The sequence below is a fragment of the Rattus norvegicus genome, chromosome 3 (genome assembly GCF_021556685.1).
Source record: "Rattus norvegicus strain SHRSP/BbbUtx chromosome 3, alternate assembly SHRSP_T2T, whole genome shotgun sequence".
NCBI lineage: Eukaryota > Metazoa > Chordata > Mammalia > Rodentia > Muridae > Rattus > Rattus norvegicus.
In genome coordinates this window covers 1,654,705-1,675,158 of record NC_141536.1, presented here as the reverse complement: position 1 = coordinate 1,675,158, position 20,454 = coordinate 1,654,705, and the positions used below count along the sequence as shown (strand labels likewise).

The 20,454-nt window shown below is 38.1% G+C and overlaps 1 protein-coding gene and 3 pseudogenes across 2 annotated transcripts in view; 2 read left to right on the top strand and 2 right to left on the bottom strand.

Moving 5' to 3' along the window:
- Positions 1 to 178, bottom strand: part of Ralbp1-ps4 (ralA binding protein 1, pseudogene 4) — a 31,647-nt pseudogene extending 31,469 nt beyond the window's left edge.
- The window catches only part of LOC147995335 (uncharacterized), a 305,835-nt gene that overhangs the window by 75,636 nt on the left and 209,745 nt on the right, over positions 1 to 20,454 (bottom strand). The window lies entirely within an intron of this gene.
- Positions 233 to 449, top strand: LOC134486031 (thioredoxin-like protein 4A; annotated as a pseudogene).
- On the top strand, positions 451 to 1,187 carry LOC134486038 (N-alpha-acetyltransferase 11-like; annotated as a pseudogene).

Here is a 20,454-nt window from a genome sequence, read left to right as displayed (position 1 = left end):
ATCAGATCATTTTGGGAAGAAGAATGTCTAGGATAAATAAGACCTTGTCTTGTTCACATTCTTCTAGGACAATGCACCTCTGTCCTGCCCCATGGATCTTGTGGAGTCTTGAACATCGAAGATCAAAACATAAAGCACACTGGTGCTTTGCCCATTGGTCCGGCCCTGTGGGCTCACACGAGGTTAGAGGTAGCTCGCGAGGTCATGCTGTGCAAGCGCGTCCAAAGTGTTGTACATGCTTCCGCATCTACACAATGGCTGGTAGGTAGACCGGCCAATCCTTTCAGAGGAGGACTGCGTGGTCATCATTTACTTTGGACACGACTAGGACCCCACTTGCATGAAGATATACAAAGTTCTGTACAGCATCGCCGAAACGAAATGGAAAATAGTGAGAGATCTTCCTCATCTCGTATGAGTTCCGTTTGGATAACCCAGGTGTCTTAAAGCAAATGATTCTGGTGTCGCTTGTGCTCTGTGGCGTCCTCTCTGATTCTCCCGAGTCTGATAGGCTTTTCTGCCGCCAATATGAGCATCTGCTGGGCTCGGCCATATGACCTGACAAACATACAGCACTGCAACCTGCTCTGCCTGCCCGAGAACTACCAGATGAAGTACTACTATCATGGCCTCTCGTGGCCCAGCTCTCCTACATTGCTGAGGATGAGGTTGGGAAGATTGTGGGTTATGTTCTGGCCAAAATGGAAGAGGATCCTGATAGCATCCCTCATGGACACATCACCCCACTGGCTGTGAAGCGCTGCCACCTAAGCTTTGGCCTGGCCAAGAAGCTAATGGACCAGGCCTCCCAGGCCATGATAGAGGACTTCAGTGCAAAGTATGTCTCCCTGCATGCCAGGAAGAGCAACTGAGCAGCCTTGCACCTCTGTTCCAGCACCCTGAACTTCCAGGTTAGTGAGGTGGAGCCCAAGTACTATGCAGATGGCGAAGATGCATATGCTCTGAAGCGAGATCTCTCACAGATGGCAGATGAGCTGAGAAGGCAACTGGAGCTGAAGAAAGGCAGATATGTCGTTTTTGGTTCCAAGGAGAATCAGGATAGCACACTTCCTGGTTCCGAAGAGGCCTATCAGCAGGAGAACCTGGCTAGAGGTGACAGTGGCAGTGATGGCAAAGATAGCACTGATGTCCAAGACAGCTTGCAGACCTTGGGGTCCGCCTCTTAGGACCTGCTTGAGCACAACAGGTCCTCGTATTTTAGTCATATTGTTCTTGGGAACCTTGTTCTGCAGTCCTGTGACGCAAATGGCTCTCCTTTTGATGCTTAGCAAACTTCTGCATAACCTGTGTGATCATGGAGGCACACCTGGACACAGAACCTGTTGTGCGGGAGTCAAGGAGGCCTGAGGACTGCCAGGCAGCGCCTTTCTTGGCTTCTTCATGCTGCCATCAGATTCTGTTCAGTGCTGTACTGGTTCTGTATATCCTGCAGGTTTCCATACCCTAGAATGCTAAACAGGAAGTGGGGACAACTTGAGAATACCCCAGTGTCCTGCATTTGCCAGTGTTTATCTGGGTTTCCCTTGGAGTAGAACCATCAAGCTAGTCCTCATGCCCTCTCCCTTGTGGGGAGTTATCCGCTCTTGCTTTCTGGGGAACTGCCTGGCCTTGCCCTCCCTCCTTTTGAAGAAGAATGCTCTCTTTCTTCGTGGGAGACGATGATAGGTTCTGGACTAATATGGGAGCAGAATTTGTAGATCTTAAGGAAATGACAAGCAGAAATTAAACTGCAATCTCTAACCTGAACAAATAAAAATATAAGGAGAAGAAAAAACCCAAACAAACAACAAAACAAAAAAACAAAAACAAAACAAAAAACCGTAAAGCACCTACGTACATGTGGAAATGGATATAATGAAGAGTATAGAAAAATCTAGGATCATGATAGAAGGCGGAAAGTTGAGTTGGCATCCTGTATACAATTAGACTAAAATTGACTCTATTTTTGCAAACATTTTGGGATGATGAAAGCATTTGGTGAAAGGAGTTACTAGATAGATACACACTCTTCAATGGTCACCAATAACCATAGCCTGATTTTTGTTTTCTAATTGGAGAATATTAGAATGAATATACTCATTCACTGGGAAGTGAATTACACTCCATTAATTTGACCCACAATTTCTGAAGTTATCATCTTGTGATCACAGGTCCGAACTCTAGGTCTTACCGAAAGGTGGCAACAACATGTCCCATCGGCCAGTATAGGTAAATGGACTTGGAAGCAGCAGTGTTGTCTGATCTGAATGCGTCCACTTCATCACCAATCCACAGGGTAGCCAATGGAATGACATGTTTTATCTTAAATTTCTTATTTCTATAAAGAGAATCAAATATCTGTTAGTTTAATTTGCATTGTAGTTGGTGTTGTGGTAAAACCAAGTTCTTCCTGCCCCAGAGCAAAAAAGGACACATCCATTGCTAAATCTAAGCACAGCGGCACTTACAGAAAGCCACCTGTATCAATAATTCTTACCTGGATTTAGTTAACGAGTAACTATTTTGCTTTGTTTTTTTTCCCATAATACACAAAGGAAATTATTTCAAGATTTTTTATTTTAATTAATTACATGGAAAAATCTTTCCAGAATATAAACAAAAATATTGTTTGACTTAGTAAAATTTTCTGTTGTCTATCTCCCTGTACTAAAATATTCAATAACCTCATTCTAGTAGCTCCTGTAGAAAACCCGCAAATTATATATCACACAAGTAACCAAAAAGGCAATCATTTTTTCCAATAATTTAGCCAAATAATTAGAATAATGTCTTCCTATCAAGCATTCTGGTATTATTAGAAGTGTTTTTAAGAAACAATAATCTTTGAAGCATAAATTTTATCCTTTTGTCATTCTTTTTCTGAGTAATTTGCTCTTTGAGAATTCTACATTAAAATACAATGCATTTGATGATTGTTTTTGTCACTTTCTCCTTCCATTCTATCTCCTGACAGATCTCCTCCCCACACTCATGATTTTTTTTGCATTTTTAAATGATGGATGGTGCATTTGCTGTGTAAACCTAGGTATTGAACTTTCCTTCTGATACTCGTGTGCTAATATGTGGCTAGATAACTGAAGATAATGACTCCCTCTCAAATTCAGGGGACAGAATATCACAAGAATAAATCATGGTTCAAAAATCCTGTATATAAACCTTTAATATTTAAAACATGGGAAGACTAATTGCACTACAAAGAAAGATTCCTCATATAATCTAATGTAACATACTATAGTTAAAATACAAGCCATCGTGCAACATGTACTTCAAGATATACATACACACATGTCTCAATAATGAGATATTTATATTTACATTTTATATTCACCATTTAAACATATGTATAAAATTTCCAAGAAATGTTTGAACCTGAAACTTCTAATTCCAATGTCTGATAAGAGATAATCTTCCTTGAAAATGGAAATAACAATAATCACTCCTTATAAACTTGATAAACTTCTTTCCATAATGTGAATGAGAATCTAAAAATAGTTTTAATTACAATTGCAACATGACAGAAGCGATCATATGTACTGCCTTTAAGAAACCAACCATTTCCGTTTCCTTTATTCTCAGCACAAACTTAGGTTTACTTCCTTCCATCAACTACACTTATATGGCAAATGATCAGTTTATTTCTTTTTACATTTCTGATGAGTTGATTACTATCTTTTAATATAAAATGTGAAGATTTCCCACTGTGGAAAGAAAAGGAGCTCTGTACCAAAAAAAAAAAAAAAAAAAAACAAGAAAGATGGACAGATTGACAGACACCCAGTCCATTCTTTTATTTTCAGCCTGCCTCAGACACTAATTACCATTTTCTGTGAAGGAGCTTACATGACTGATCAGGGTTGCAAGAAAAACATACCCAGTTGGTGTATTTATAATGTATAGAAGAACTCTCACCTGAATATTTTATTTTTCTCACAATCTGTGAAATGGATCTTCTGGAAAATGATTCACTGATGATCAGAAAATTTAACCCCTGCCCCCCCAAAAAATGGAATAGACTATTTTATTGATGTCTGTCTGATAAATTTATGTACTTATGAGAACACCACTTAAGATATTTACTTGATAGTATCAATACCAGCATCACATATTCTAGAAGGCTGTGATCATAAGTAGTGGAGATTATACATGATGTGGTCCCAGAAAACATCTCTATGGCCATACATTCTAATATAACCAAGTACACAGTTTCATTCAATCACAACAGTTTTCTCTAGTGTCTGCAGAATCACCAAGCAAGACTTAGTGCCAGCAGTTTCCCTTGATAGTGGAGAGATAGAAGCTGCTTCCTATCTCTTCATGCTAATCTGGAAGCTATGAGGTCAGGAGGTTTACATGTGTAGCTCCTTATGACCAACAATCTTGCTTCTGTAATCTATTTGTAAACACCAAGCAAGAAGGCTCCTGCTTATCAGGAGTTTAATATTTTATTTAGAGAAATGTGTCACTAAATGTGTTCACAGGGCTCTCATTACCAGTTGTAATACTCCTAAGTTAGTTTTTAAAAAATGCTAGAAATGTGGGCACATGCCTGCATAACTGTCTCCTTGGTAGCTTGTCGCTAATCTTTCACCAGATTCAAACAGCAGAGTGGTAACTTAATTAATTAATTTTTTAAATGTGCCTAAAGAATGTGTCAAAACAAATTGAGAAATATATAGGAGTAGTCCAGTAAGCATCAACCCTACTCAAAGAAGTATATGCCACTAAGGAAACTTGAGAGTAAGAGAAATCTCCCCTAGGATTGTCAATTAGATTGCCTATCTAATACCAAATACACATTCCTGAAAACACAAATACAAGCAATATTATACTGACTGAGTAGGTTATATTTAAGTACTTAGAAACTGTACCATGAATATCTATTATATATGTGTATCTTATGTTAGCTTACATACAAAATAATGAGTAAGAATGAGTAATAAAAAAACCCCAGAAAGCCATGATTTCAAAAGAGAACAAGGAGGGGTATATGGAAGGATGTGGAAGGACATGGAAGAGGAAAAAGAAGGAGAATGTAAAGTAATTATAATCTCAAAAATAAAGGAAGTTATACACAGTTTTGTACCTTAAGGTCTTTCCACTGAGTAGCCTCTTATAGTAAGGAAAGCATGATGCATATACTTACAGTTTACTGGATACCACCAAAATGTCATTGAACAAGGTCAGATATCGTTTCTTTCTTTTCTAGCCTCTTCGGATAACCGCAGCACCTTGACAAACCATGGTTCGATTTTCTTCTCCTACATCTTCCTCCTTAGTCGTGTCCATATGGAGAAAAAAAAAATTCTCCTGATGCAGAGCTCCACCTAGAGAACAAGTGTTCAGTGGATAAGTTAAAAACCAATGTTCATACTGTAGTTCAAAGGGCGAACAGAGTTAAAATGCAGACTCAGTTTTCCAAGCATGATTCTGTTGAGCTATAGACAGCTTTAAAATGTAACAGAAACTATGTCATGGATGAAGGGAACTATTGGGAATGTATTGAAGAAGTAGGATCTTTTCAGAAGTGGGACCCTTTTCAGAAGTGTCATGGGAATAGTTTGAAGAAGTGTAGTTGGTAGGATATAGAACAATGGTTCTCAAACTCTAAATGCTACAACACTTTAATGCAGTTCCTAAACTTGCAGTGATACCCTCCAATAAAATTATTGCATTGCTACTTTATAATTGATTTTTTGAAACTTTGATAAATCCTAATGTAGATATATATTATGTCACATATCAGATATGATACTCTGAGAAAATGCTATAACTAAACCTTTGTGAGCTAACATTGTAGATTGTTTCGCCCACCCTGACCAGCAAGGAAGACGCAACACCGCCGGATTTTTCTCAACAGCCTTTATTGTAGGAACACCTAATTGCTGATATGGGGGCCCCGAGGAACAAAGGCACTTGCCTTAAATACAAGACAGACAGTGGCTGTAAACTTGTCCTCTGGGGATTGGTGCAGTATGAGATACCTTATTAGCATGCATATCACCCTGGCCTTGTAAATGCCAGAGGAAGGCCAGGGACACGGCTATAATGGTTGTATACCACAAACGACCACTAGATGTCAGTGCCATCTTTAGCCGCTCCCAACAGTAGATGTGTTGAAAATAATCAGGTTATCTCAATTGCCATCTCAATCCAGTTCAAGATACAAGAAAGAAAGATTCCTGATAGTTACAAACAAAAAAACCAGCAAGAACAATAAAAGGAAAAATGAAAAATACAAGCATTCATCAAAAAATTTGTGAAATTGGTCTTGTCTAGCAAAGGTGGACATTTCCCCTGACTTTGGCAAAAGGGACATATGGCTCTCCATTGACTTGTTCATATTAGGATATCAATTTCCATTCTGACCTTCTTTATTCTTGAAGGGGGTAATCATACTTGGTATAAATTTAAAATCCCACATCTAGGTTACAGACATTTTCCAACACCTCATCCCCTTCTTCACTATACTAACTCCTAACATGTGCTATAATCCCCTTCCTCTCTTTGTGAGTCCTTTTCCGTGACCAAGCTATCTCCATTCTCTCTTCTGATAGTCTTCCTTGTCTTTTCCCAGACTTGGTCAAGCCTGTTTCTGTTTTCTATATTCTGGTTTTTCGTGTGCCTCTGAACATTTTTCTCTCTTATTCATAATAAAATTGTTCCCTATAATAAGGGAGTGGCTTCTGTTTTGGTGGTTTCTTTATTGTGCCCTGCTCTTTCTGTTTGGATATTTAAAATATATAGTTACTCAAGTGACTATAATTCATCCCACAATATATGTTACATCTTTCAAAGAATATGTACAGAAATGTCATAGCTTTCACTTAGAAAGGACTTAAGACTCTCATGAATCAAAAGGAGAACAGACAATAGTTGCCATCACACACATCAAGCAGTATTGTAAAGATATGTTTAAAAAATAGTAATACCTCAGCTTCATGAACAAAATTTTAAGTTAATGACCATGTCATGAAAGTTGTGCATGTCTCATCTGAGTCAGTGTTAAATTCTGAGCATTAGATTCCAAAGGGCACAATGTGTGTTGGAAACAATAACAATTTCTTAAAAACCAGAGAATTCTTAGATTGTGCGTTAGATTTACCAGTTTCTTAAAATAAAAATCTACAGCCAGGGGGGGAAAGTAATTGGATTGAGCATAAAATAATCCTCACTTCTAACTTGTACAGTTTTTAAAACTTTACAGAAATTATTCTCCTGTGTAGCACAAAATATACCCCTCTCCATGTGATAACTTTGTTTCTGTAGAAGATTGGTACTGAATATTGCTACAATGATTACCCTATCAAGAAACCACTGATGAGTTGAGTTATCTCATATGATCTTGAATAATCAAGACAAAACACTTCATGATACCATAAGTCTATCATGAGAATCAAATTATATAAATATATACCTTTTTAGTAGAGCCTGCGATGAAGAACTTATCAAACAATGTGAAATTTTCGTTTGCCTTCCTGCCTCTAGACACCAAACTGGTGACTACAGTGGCTAGAAAACTACTGAAGTCTGAGGATTCTGTAGTTGTCAGGCTGAAGGACTATTGTGATGTGAATATTCTAAGGCACATGTCATCTGGCAAAGTGACACGTGCATTTCATTTACTCTCCTTGTGGCTTTAAAACATAATTTTTGTACACAGGTGAAACCACAAGTGTTTGTATTGAATAACATTTTCACAACTATAAATATACATATAGATGTAGATATACCCTATGATATAGATGAGATAGAAGACAGATACATGGATGGATGGATAGATAGATAGATAGAGAGGGATGGATGGACGGATGGATGGACAGATGGACAGGCAGATAGATGGATAGACAGACATGTGTATAAGAAGATATTGGTTGAAAATATTGTGAAATGCATATGAATCTTCAAAAATTGTCAATTTTTATTTTTTCAACATAAGGTTCCTTATGAAAAAGGTAGCATGGAGACTTCTTTAACACTGAGAACCTTAGAACTGAATAGACACAAAATCACTAGGAACTTTAAATTGTAATGTGCTTTCCCCAACACAGAATCAGAAACCTTCACACACTTCTGTGAAGCCAGACATCTTTGAAGGATACAAAGGAGGACACACAGCTATCAATATATAGTAAGTTTTATACAGTAAAGCCTAGATTAATCTAATAAATTTGTAAATTAAAATTATAACCTATTAAATTAGTTAAATTATTATTACTAAATAACTCAAAGTATTTGAACTTATACCCAATTTGTTTGGTCTTAATCAGTCAAGTTTTTTTTTAAAACAAAACACAGTAAAAAAAAAAAAACGCAGAAGACATACAAGACCAGCATACTCTTTTGAAATTCTCAGGAAACTTGATTTTCCTAGTTTGTGTCCAAAGATTAACATCCACAGGTTATCTTGTCTAGGCATTTTCTGCCTGTCCAAAGGACTTAGATTTGGTTCCTATTGTTGACTTTTGGTGGCTCACACATCTTATACCCCTATCTTCAACTCACCCTGCATCCTCTTTTGGTCTTCATAGAGAGAGAGCTCCATGTGTGCCATTCTTTTATATAAAAATTAAAATAATTTATAAAAATATTAGCACTCCCTTAGTCATAGAATATGGTAACACATCTTAAAAGTAATTTAAATGAATTATAATTTTGTACTTTTGTAATTAACTGAAGCTTCACTTTATAAAATACTATAAAGTTTCATAAATTCAGTAATCCTGCCATAACCGGCACATCAGGCATATAGAAGGACATTCTGGAGAATGGAGTTGATAATGATTATATCAAGAGAAAAAACAGTTAAGTGATGATATAGTCAGTTTATATTAATCTGATTTTGTATGAGAAGTTCAATGGAATATGTCTTCCATGATATGCTGCTTCTGGTTAAATGTAAGAACCTATGTTTAATTCTATATTTTCTTTTCTATCAAGCTTTGGATTACTTCTTACAGATCAATCCCTTTCAAAACAACATTAATTAAAGTCCAGATTTAACCTAATTTTTCAGTAAGTAGGAAAATCTCTGCCCTGCAAAAGATAAATCATATTTTCCCATATAGAAATTATCTCCATGTTTTAAAAGTCTAATTGTTTCTATTCTATACATTCAATGAAGCTTGGTTCTCATTTGCTTAACAGCTAATATCCATGTGTAGGTGATGTAGGACATACTTGTCTTTCTGGGTCGAGGATACCTCACTTGCGATGTTAATTTTCCAGTTCCATCATTTGCCTGCAAGTTACATGATGCCATTTTCTTTAACAACTGTGTAATATTGGAATATGTAAACTATCAAATTTTATTCATCCATTCTTCTTTAGAGAGGCGTCTAGCTCATTTGCACTTTCTGGTAATTGGGAATAGAGCAGCATTAAATATAGTAGGGAAAGTCTCTCTCTGATATGATGAAATATGCTTTGCGTTTATGCTGAAGTGTGGTATAGCTAGATCTTGAGATAAATTGATTTCTAACTTTCTGAGGAACCTCCATACTGATTTTCATAGAAAATGAAAAAGTTTGCATATTTTTATTGAAAACCAATTATTTTTATTTTTATGTACTTATTATATTTGTCCTCTATAGAATGTATTGTTGGTTAAATATCTTTTCCCATTCTGTAGGCTCTTGATTTGCCTAATGACATTGTCTTTTGGCATGTATAGCTTCTTGGTTTAAGGTGGTCCCATTTTTATTAAATTTTGGTGTTAGAACTTTCACTAATAGAGTCTTGTTCAGAAAGTATTGTCTTCTGTCAGTGAGTTCAAGGTTATTCATTACATACTCTCCTATCATATTGAGTATTTCTGGCTTATTGTTGTAGTTTTCTTGCATTTGTAGTTGAGTTTTGTACAGGGTGATAAGTATAAACCTATTTTAATTCTCCTGCATGCAGACATTTGATGAACTCTACCATAGGTATGTAAATGTGTGTCTGGCTTATCAGGTCAATTCATTTTATCACTGTGTCTGTTTTGTGCCAATACCATACTTTTATTATACACAGTGTTTTAGATATCTACCTCTCTCTCTTTCTCTGTCTCTGTCTCTGTCTCTGTCTCTCTGTGTGTGTGTGTGTGTGTGTGTGTGTGTGTGTGTGTGTGTTTACTTTCATTTGAAGTTGAGATTAGTCCATTCAAGATCTGTGGATCTACTGGAATTTTGATGGGGCTCACACTGAATCTAATGAATACTTTTGGTAGAATGACCATTTCTTTTTTTTTCTTGGACATTCTCTTTATCTACATTTCAAATATTATACCCTTTCCTGGTTTCTCCTCCCCAAAAAAACCCTATTCCATCCCCACACCCCTGCCTCCGTGAGGGTGCTCCCGTAACCTACCTACCCACTCCCTCCTACCTCCCCAAACTGGCATTCTACTATAATGAAGCATCAAGCCTTCATAGGAGCAAGGACCTCTCCTCCTATTACTGCCCAACAAGGCTGTCCTCTGTTACATATGCTACTGGAGACTTGGGTCACTCCATGTGTATTCTTTGGTTGGTGGTTTAGTCCCTGGGAGCTTTGGGGTATCTAGTAGGTTGATCCTATTCTTCCTATGAGGTTGCAAATCCCCTCACATACCTCAGTCCTTTCTCTAACTCCTCCAATGGGTACCCCATTCTCACTCCAGTGTTTGGCTGCAAGGACTTGCCTCTGAATTTCTCAGGCTCTGACAGAGCCTATCTGGAGACAGCTTCTGTCAGCATGCAACTCTTGGCATTCCCAATAGTGATTAGGTTTTGATGACTGCATGTAGGATGGATCACCATGTGTGGCAGTCTCTGGATGGCCTTCCCTTCAGTCTCTGCTCCACACTTTGTGTCCGTATTTTCTTCTGTGATTATTTTGTTCCCTCTTCTAAGAAGATCTGAAACATCCACACTTTTGTCTTTCTTCTTGAGCTTCATGTGGTCTGTAAATTGTATCTTGGGTATGCTAAGTTTTAAAATTAATATCCACTTCTCAGTGAGTACATATCGTGTGTGTTCTTTTCTGATTGGGTTACCTCATTCAGGATGATATTTTTTACTTCCATTCATTTTCCTAAAACTTTCATGAAGGCATTGTTTTCAATAGCTGAGTAATTATTCATTGTCCAAATATACCACAGTTTCTGTATCCATTCCTTTGCTCGGTGACATGTAGGTTTTTTCCCAGCTTCTGGATATTATGAATAAGGCTGATATGAGCATAGTGGAGCATGTTTCCTTGTTATATGTTGGAGCATCTTTTGGGTATATGCCAAGGAGTTGTATAGCTGGGTCCTCAGATAGAACTGTATCTAATTTTCTGAGGAAATGACAGACTAATTTCAAGATCAATTCTTAAGACTGTTCTAAGATCAAGAGTCGACAAATGGGACCTCGTAAAATTGCAAAGCTTCTGTAAGGCAATGGACACTGTCCTTAAGACAAAATGTCCACCAACAGATTGGGAGAAGATATTTACCAATCCTACATCTGATAGAAGGCTAATGCCCAATACATACAAATAACTCAAGAAGTTAGACTCTAGAAAAATCAAATAACCCTATTAAAAATGGGATACAGAGCTAAACAAAGAATTCTCAGCTGAGGAATATGGAATAGCAAAGAATTACCTAAAGAAGTGGTCAACATCCCAAGTTATCCGGGAAATGCAAATCAAAACAATCCTGAGATTCCACCTAACACCAGGTAGAATGGCTAAGATAAAAATTTCAGTTAAAAGGAGATGGTGGCGAGGATGTAGAGATATTAGAACACTCTTCCATTGTTTGTGGGATTGTAAGATGGTACACCCACTCTGGAAATCAGTCTGGAGGTTCCCTAGAAAAGCTCTAGTGGATAGGGGTATGTAAGCCTTCTTTTGGAGACAGTAGGAGGAATTGGATGAGGAACCATTGGAGAGTGGACCGGGAGGAGGATAATGACTGGACTGTATATAAAACAAGCCTAAATCAACAACAACAACAATAATAGTAAATAATAATAATGAGAAGGAGGAAGAGGAAGAATTGGAGGAGGAAGAAGAGGAAGAAGAGAAGAAGGAGGAGAAAAATTGAAAAATTTCATGGAAAGGGTGTGGTAACCTCAGGGCAACACCCCACCCAGTTCATCTTCCAATTTTTGAAAAAGAATTTTTAAAAACTTTAAAATAGCTGTATTGCTACATGCATTTTATACCAGCCCTTGAGTTGAGGAGGTAGCAGAGTGATTTTAAGGCCAGCCTGGTCTACAGAGCCAACTCAAGTACAGCCAAGATTAAACATTGAAGGAAACCATCAGAAGCAAAAGGCTGGTAAACTGTACTTGAACAATAATCCATGTCCCAATACTGGAAACCAACAAACCTTGACAACATTGGGTATATGCTTATAACTTTAGAGATATATATGCAAGAATAGGGTTATGGAATCTCCCTCTATGACTTAAACAAGTAAATAACCCCTAGGTTATGGCAGAGGTAACCCTGAAGGAAGATCTATAGAGGTCATTGTATTAAGCTGCGAGGATGAAGCCTAGATTGCCTTGGAGACTCTAAGATGCTGATAATGTCAAAGTAGTCTTGTATGCTTGCCAAAGCATGCTGCTAATTGGGTATAAACACAGCTCAAAAGAAAGATGAGTTTTGTAGTCAATAAATTTGAAAAGAGTTGGAGATCCAAAGAATGCTTTGAAATTAAACATGGAGATTCAGAATTTAGAGTTTTTCTAGCTGGGTTTTAGTCTTACTTTCATCTAGTATTTCCATATTATGTCCCTTTTTCTCCCATTTGGAATGGTAATGTATATTTTGTGTCACTGTGTGTTGAAAGTAAGCGATCCGCATTTTCATGTTGATTTCACAGAGGATTACAGTAAGGAGATTGCATGAGCCTCAGAAGAGACCTGGAACTTTCGAACAGTGCAGACACTATGATAGACCCTTGAAGTTGGACTATGGGGGCCACAGAATAAAATGTGTGAGTGTGAATGAAAATGATCCTTGTAGGCTACTCTAGAGTGTCAATATGAGGAAGTCTGGTTTTGCTAGAGCAAGTGTGGCTCTCTCTTTTGAAGAAGTGTTTTATTCTGGCAGAGAGGGGTGAGGAGCTTTGAAGTTTAAGAAGCACAAGCCATGCCAAATGTCACTTTTATGTTTTGCTGCCTTTGGATCTGGATATAGAATTCTAAGCTATCTCTCCTGCCAGCTCACTACCAAGTTTTTAGCCTCGATGATAATGGATTAAACTTCTGAACTGTAAGCCAGCCCTAAATAAATGTTTTCCATTAAAAGAGTTGCTATGGGCCCTGTATCTCTTCACAGCAATAGAACCCTAACGAAGACAAATAATATAAAATAATAAAACTTCAAATCTTTGAAGAAAGAAACTAAAGAAAATATTAGAAGATGGAAAGATGCCCTAGGCTTATACTACCAGTAAGATTAATATAGCAAAAATAGCCATCTTACTTAAAAGAATCTACAGATTTAATGAAATCTCCATAAAAATTGCAACATAATTCTTTACAGACCTTAAAAGAACAATATGTAATTTCATATCTAAAAGCATTATGTCCAGATAGCTAAAATGATTCAGTAAAATAAAAGAAAATTATTTTATTAGAAAAGAAAAGAAACCCTATTACAATCCCTGATTTCAAGATCTATTACAGAGCTGTAATAATAAGAGTCAGATGCAGATATGTGTACCCAACCAATGAACAAAATCTTCTGACCCCTCTGGTTGAATTAGGGAAAAGCTAGAAGTTGAGGAAGAAGGTGACCCTGTAGGAAGACCAGCAGTCCCAATTAAGCTGTATCCCCGAGATCTCTCACACAATGGATGACCAAATAGGCAGTATACACCAGCTGATATGAGACCACCAACACATATACAGCACAGAAATACCAGGTCTGGGTTCAATCAGAGAAGATGCACCTAACCCTCAAGAGACTGGAGGACTCAGGAACATTAGAGATCTGGTGGGATGGGTGGTGTGGGGACATCTTCCTGGAGGCAGGGAGAGCAGGGAGGAGGTATGGGATGTGGTACAGTCAAGAGGGTGGACCGGAAGCTGAATAAAATCTGGAGTGTAAAAATAAATATAAATTTTAAAAAGACACAGGTTATGGGCATTAAAGCATACAGTTTGATCAATGAAATCCAGTCTAAGACCCAGACATAAATCTACATACTTATGAACACATTATTTTTGATGAAGAAGCTAGAAATACACAGTGGAAAAAGAAAGCATCTTCAACAATATTTATGTTCTAACTGGATTTTCTTTTTGGTTCTTTTTTTTTTTTCGGAGCTGGGGATCGAACCCAGGGCCTTGGGCTTCCTAGGCAAGTGCTCTACCACTAAGCTAAATCCCCAACCCCTAACTGGATTTTTACATGTAGAAGAAGAAATAGAACTGTATCTATCATACTGTGCGAAACTCAAGTCCCAGTTGATGAAAGAGCTCAACATAAAACCCAATATACTGAACTTTATAGAAGAAAAAGTGGGAAATAGTCTTGAATGCATTAGCACAGGAGAGAATTTCCTCAACAGAATACTAATAAGACCAGCAATATGATCAATAATTGAAAAAAATGTTACCTCATGAAACTGAGAAACTTCCGCAAGGCAAAGAAAGAACACTGTCAGTAGGAGGAAATGGACGTTTATAGAATTGGAAAAGATTTTGACCAACTCCCTATCTGACAGAGGGCTAATATCCCTAATATATAAAGAACTTAAGAAACTAGATGTTCCAATTACAAAACGGGGTGCACATCTAAAGAGACTTTACAACAAAGCAATCCTGAGTTGCTGAGAAACACATAAAGAAAAGTTCAACCTCCTTAGCCAACAAAGAAATGAAATGAAAACTACCATGAAATACTATTTTATAACTATCAGAATGACTAAGAGTAATAGTAAAAGTGACAGTTCATGCTAGTGAGAATGTGGTGCAAGGGGAAACTTCTTGTTGGTTGGAGTGCAAACTTCTACAGCTCCAATGGAACTGAATATAGCAGTTTCTCAGAAAGTTAGGAACCAATCTTCTAAAAGACCCAACCATACTATTCTTGGGCATATACCCATAGGATGCTCCATTCTACCACAAGGACACCTGTTAAATTATATTCATCGTGGCTTTACTCATAATATCCATAAACTTGAAACCATGTGGATATTTCTCAACCAAAAATTAATAAAGTGTGGTAGATTTGTATAATGGAGTATGACTCAACTGATATAAACAATGGCATTATGAAATTTGCGGAAAAATGTATGTAACCAGAAAAAAAATCTTGAGGCAGGTAATCTAGACTTAGAAGAACAATATAATATGTATTCAACCATACATGCATATTAACTGCTAAGTAAATAATAAGTTACAATTCATAGACCTAGAAAGGTTAGATAAAGAAATAGTCTATAGGAATCATGGATCTCCTTGGGCAGGGGAAAAAGGACAGTTTTTTGGGGTGAATTAAGGGAGTGTGGGATGGGAATAGGTGGGGTCGAGTTCATGGGGAGTGATGAAGTAAGAGATAGGATTAAGATAATTGGAATTGGATGCATATACAGTTGTGGTGTGGAAATCTCATTCAGAGGAAACTTCATTGAAGGTGATTCTAGTGAAGGCTTCAAGTTTTGTAGAGTACAAACTCTGACTTGGCCATCTCTTATAGCCAAAGAAGACTTACAGTGGCTAAACTTGGCTACAGGGATCTGCAAACAACCCATGATCATGACAGAACAAAGGGATGCCCTCCACAAACTGACAGCATGACCTCGTTGCCAAGGACAGCATCTACAAAGTTCATAAAGGTCAAGTCGTGCATCTTTTCCTTCATTCTAAATTCCTACATTCTAGCCTCTTTGGTACAGGGAGGTACTCTGCAGGGTACCGAAACTGACACGAGAGCACCAACGCAGCCAAAAATCCTTTGAACCACAATTTGTCCTCCCTGAAAGATGTGCCAGGGCAATGTGGTGCCCAACTTGGGAGGATAGCCAATTAATATGATAGTATATTTAAGTGATCCCAAAAGTTTCACCAGAGAACTACTAAACCTGATAAACACCTTCAGCAAAGTGGCTTGGTATAAAATTAACTCAAATAAATCAGTAGCCTTCATCTACACAAAAGAGAAACAACCCGAGAAAGAAATTAGGGAAATGACACCCTTCATAATAGTCCCAAATAATATAAAATACCTCAGTGTGACTTTAACCAAGCAAGTGAAAGATCTATATGATAAGAACTTCAAGCCTCTGAAGAAAGAAATTGAGGAAGACCACAGAAGATGGAAAGATATCCCGTGCTCATGGATTGGCAGGATTAATATAGTAAAAATGGCCATTTTACCAAAAGCAATCTACAGATTCAATGCAATTCCCATCAAAATACTAATCCAATTCTTCAGAGAGTTAGACAGAAAAAAATTGCAAATTCATTTGGAATAACAAAAAACCCACGAAAGCTAAAAATATCCTCAACCATAAAAGGACTTCAGGGGGAATCTCTATCCCTGAACTCAAGCAGTATTACAGAGCAATAGTGATAAAAACTGCATGGTATTGGTACAGAGACAGACAGAGAGACCAGTGGAGTAGAATTGAAGACCGAGAAATGAACCCACACAGCAATGGTCACTTGATTTTTGACAAATGAGCCAAAACCATCCAATGGAGAAAAGATAACATTTTCAGCAAATGGTGCTGCTTCAACTGGAGGTCAGCATGTAGAAGAATGTAGATCGATCCATGCTTATCACCCTGTACAAAGCTTAAGTCCAAGTGGATCAAGGACCTCCACTTCAAACCAGATACACTCAAATTAATAGAAGAAAAATTGGGGAAGCATCTCGAACATGTGGGCACCGGAGAAAATTTCCTGAACAAAACACCAATGGCTTATGCTTTAAGATCAAGAATCGAAAAATTTGATCTCATAAAAGTGCAAAGCTTCTGTAAGGCAAAGGACACTGTTGTTAGGACAAAGAGATAACCAACAGATTGGGAAAAGATGTTTACCAATACTACAACTGATAGAGGTCTTATATCCAAAATATACAAAGAACTCAAGAAGTTAGACCCCAGGGAGACAAATAACCCTATTAAAAAATGGGGTTGAGAGCTAAACAAGAATTCACAGCTGAGGAATGCCGAATGGCTGAGAAATACCTAAAGAAATGTTCAACATCTTTAGTCATGAGGGAAATGCAAATCAAAACAACCCTGAGATTTTCACCTCACATCAGCGAGAATGGCTAAGATAAAAACTCAGGTTACAGCAAATGCTGGCGAAACCCTCCATTGTTGGTGGGTTTGCAGACTGGTACAACCATTCTGGAAAGCAGTCTGGAGATTCCTTAGATAATTGGACATTGAACTACCTGAGGACCCAGCTATACCTCTCTTGGGCATATACCCAAAAATGTCCCTACATATAACAAAGACATGTGCTCCACTATGTTCATAGCAGCCTTGTTTATAATAGCCAGAAGCTGGAAAGAACCCAGATGCCCTTCAACAGAGGAATGGATAGAGAAAATGTGGTACATCTAAACAATGGAATACTACTCAGCTATCAAAAACAATGACTTCATGAAATTCATAGGCAAATGGATGGAACTGGAAAATATCATCCTGAGTGAGGTAAGCCAATCACAGAAAAACATACATGTTATGCACTCACTGATAAGTGGATATTAGCCCAAATGCTCGAATTGCCCTAGATGCACAGAACATATGAAACTCAAGAAGGATGACTAAAATGCAAATTCTTCACTCCTTTAAAAGGGGAACAAGAATATACTTGGGAGGGAATAGGGAGGCAATGTTTAGAACAGATGCAGAAGGAACACCCATTTAGACCCTGCCCCACATGTGGCCCATACATATATAGCCAGCAAACTAGATAAGATGGATGAAGCAAAGAAGTTCTGGCTGACAGGAACCGGATGTAGATCTCTCCTGAGAGACACACCCAGAATACAGCAAATACATAGGCGAATGCCAGCAGCAAACCACTAAACTGAGAATAGGACCCCCGTTGAAGGAATCAGAAAAAGGACTGGAAGAACTTGAAGGGGCTTGAGACCCCATATGAACAACAATGCCAACCAACCAGAGCTTTCAGGGACTTAGCCACTACCCAAAGGCTATACATGGACTGACCCTGGGCTCCAACCTCATAGGTAGCAATCAATAGCCTATTAAGTGCACCAGTGGAAGGGGAAGCCCTTGGCCCTGCCAAGACTGAACCCCCAGTGAATGTGATTTTGGGGGGGAGGGTTTTAATGGGGGGAGGATGGGGAGGGGAAGCCCAGATAGAAGGGGAGTGTGAGGGGTTAGGGGGATGTTGGCTGGAAACTGGGAAAGGAAATAACAATTGAAATGTAAATAAGAAATACCCAATTTAATAAAGATGGAGAAACAAAGAAATGTATCTAATAAAAAAATATTAAAAAATGTAATTTTCAAAAGGGGGTTAAGCAACTTGTCATCAATCATGAGGATCCAAGTTCTATCCCATGTGGTAGGAGGATGACCTCCCCACTCATTGTCCTCCGACCTCCATATATTCGCACTGACACTTATAGACATTTTCACACAGAATACACTAATGTATTAATTAATTAATTAATTAATTATAGGTGTTTCAAATAATCTGTTCTTGGCCTCGGCTTACTTCTGTCTTTGGATTACACAGCTCGCTTCCCCACATCTGCCTTTCTTTCTCTCATGCCTGTCATGCTTGCATGTGTGTTTATCCTCCCTTAGTGTCCATACTTAAATCTGCATTCACCTTCTTATAAACTACAGCTCTGGTTACTAGACAGATGGTTCCCACGTTAAAAGAACTTGCGGTGCGACCATGAGGCCTACAATCCGAGTCCCAGCATCCTGCAAACACCAGTCACTACAGCTGCCAGGAATCAGACAACATCCTCTTGGGCAGAAATAACAAAATACTGCCAGTAATTTGGAGTAAAACACACTTACAAATATATGGAAAAATGCAAAATTTTGTCCTTTTAAAATGTTGCTCACAAAAGAGTTAGCACCTGGGTCATGAATCAAAAGAAAGTAAAAATCTTGGTTCCTTTAATACCACGTGAGCCAACCAAGTATTGTTATCTCTGTAAACCTGTTCCTTTCTCAGTACGCTGAATTCAAATAGACCTTTGGAATATTAAATGGGAAACCACTTAGCAAAGAGTCTTATAGCATAGGCCATACACAGGAATTTACCAATTATTATTAAATTTTGGAACAAATGTTAAAAAACAAGTAGTGTTTCATGTTCATTTTTAAGTATCAGGCACAAGACTTAAAATCCTATGACTTAAGGTTGAGACTGATATATAGAAGGAATTACAAAACGCCATTTGCCAAGGACAAATGCTAAGTAAAAACACCCTCCAACTTGAGAACAGAATACAACATGTAGGAAAACTCCTTGTACAAAATGGTAGAAAACATCACACTAAATGGTGAAAGCATTGGGCGGGTGTGCGTGCATGACTGTGGGGCAATCCTGACGTCAAACGCACACTGGGGCTCGGCCTCCGCTGCTGGTGATGTTATACGCACCCCCCACACACACACATACACACTTCTTGACTATGTGAGGTCCCAGCCCTGCTGAGGGATGGCTACAGGTGTCATCATTACCCTCCACACACCCAGAGACTCTGCCCATGGGAACCGTCCATCAAGTGTATCACAGCCCCCACTGTCAGTCATTGAAGGTGGATCAGTGCCACCATGGCTCCCCTATCAATCACTCGCTGCCCAGGCTGGCCTCAGACATCATAGTTACTGTCTATGTGCCTAGTGAACTCATTACTTCCACCTCAAGCCTTGCCCTCATCACAGCCCTGTTTCTCCCCTCATTAGTGTGTCATGAATACTCATGAGGTTCATTTGCATGGTCCCATCCATGTGAGCTTTTGTCAAGTGTGGTTCTTCCTCACCACTGTCAGTCATTAAAGGATCCCTGTCAGACGTCAAAAAACAAACAAACATACAAACAAACACAAAACAGTGATTGGTTGTCGAGAAGAGGTTGTTTTCCTATGTAGTTTATTAGTTGTCAATTGGGGATAAGGGAATGGAGGTATATATTTAAATACATTATCTTTGAAAATTAGTATTTTTCTACCTGAGACAACATAGCAATTAATTCAAAGTGAATCCCAACTTTTAAAAGATGAACAGATACTCATCATAAAAAGAAGTAAAGTTTCACATAATGAAACACAATGTTGTACATAGTGACACAAACAAGAAAACAGAGTAATTCAGGAAAAATGGCCAATAACTAGGCTAATTAGTAAGCTGAGTTCACTCAGGTAAATTGAATTTCTGGATGGAGAGCTTCAGGTAAGTTTCCAAGTGTCTGAACTGCAGCACTGGAAGGGCACAAAGGGTATTGTAGCAGGATTTCC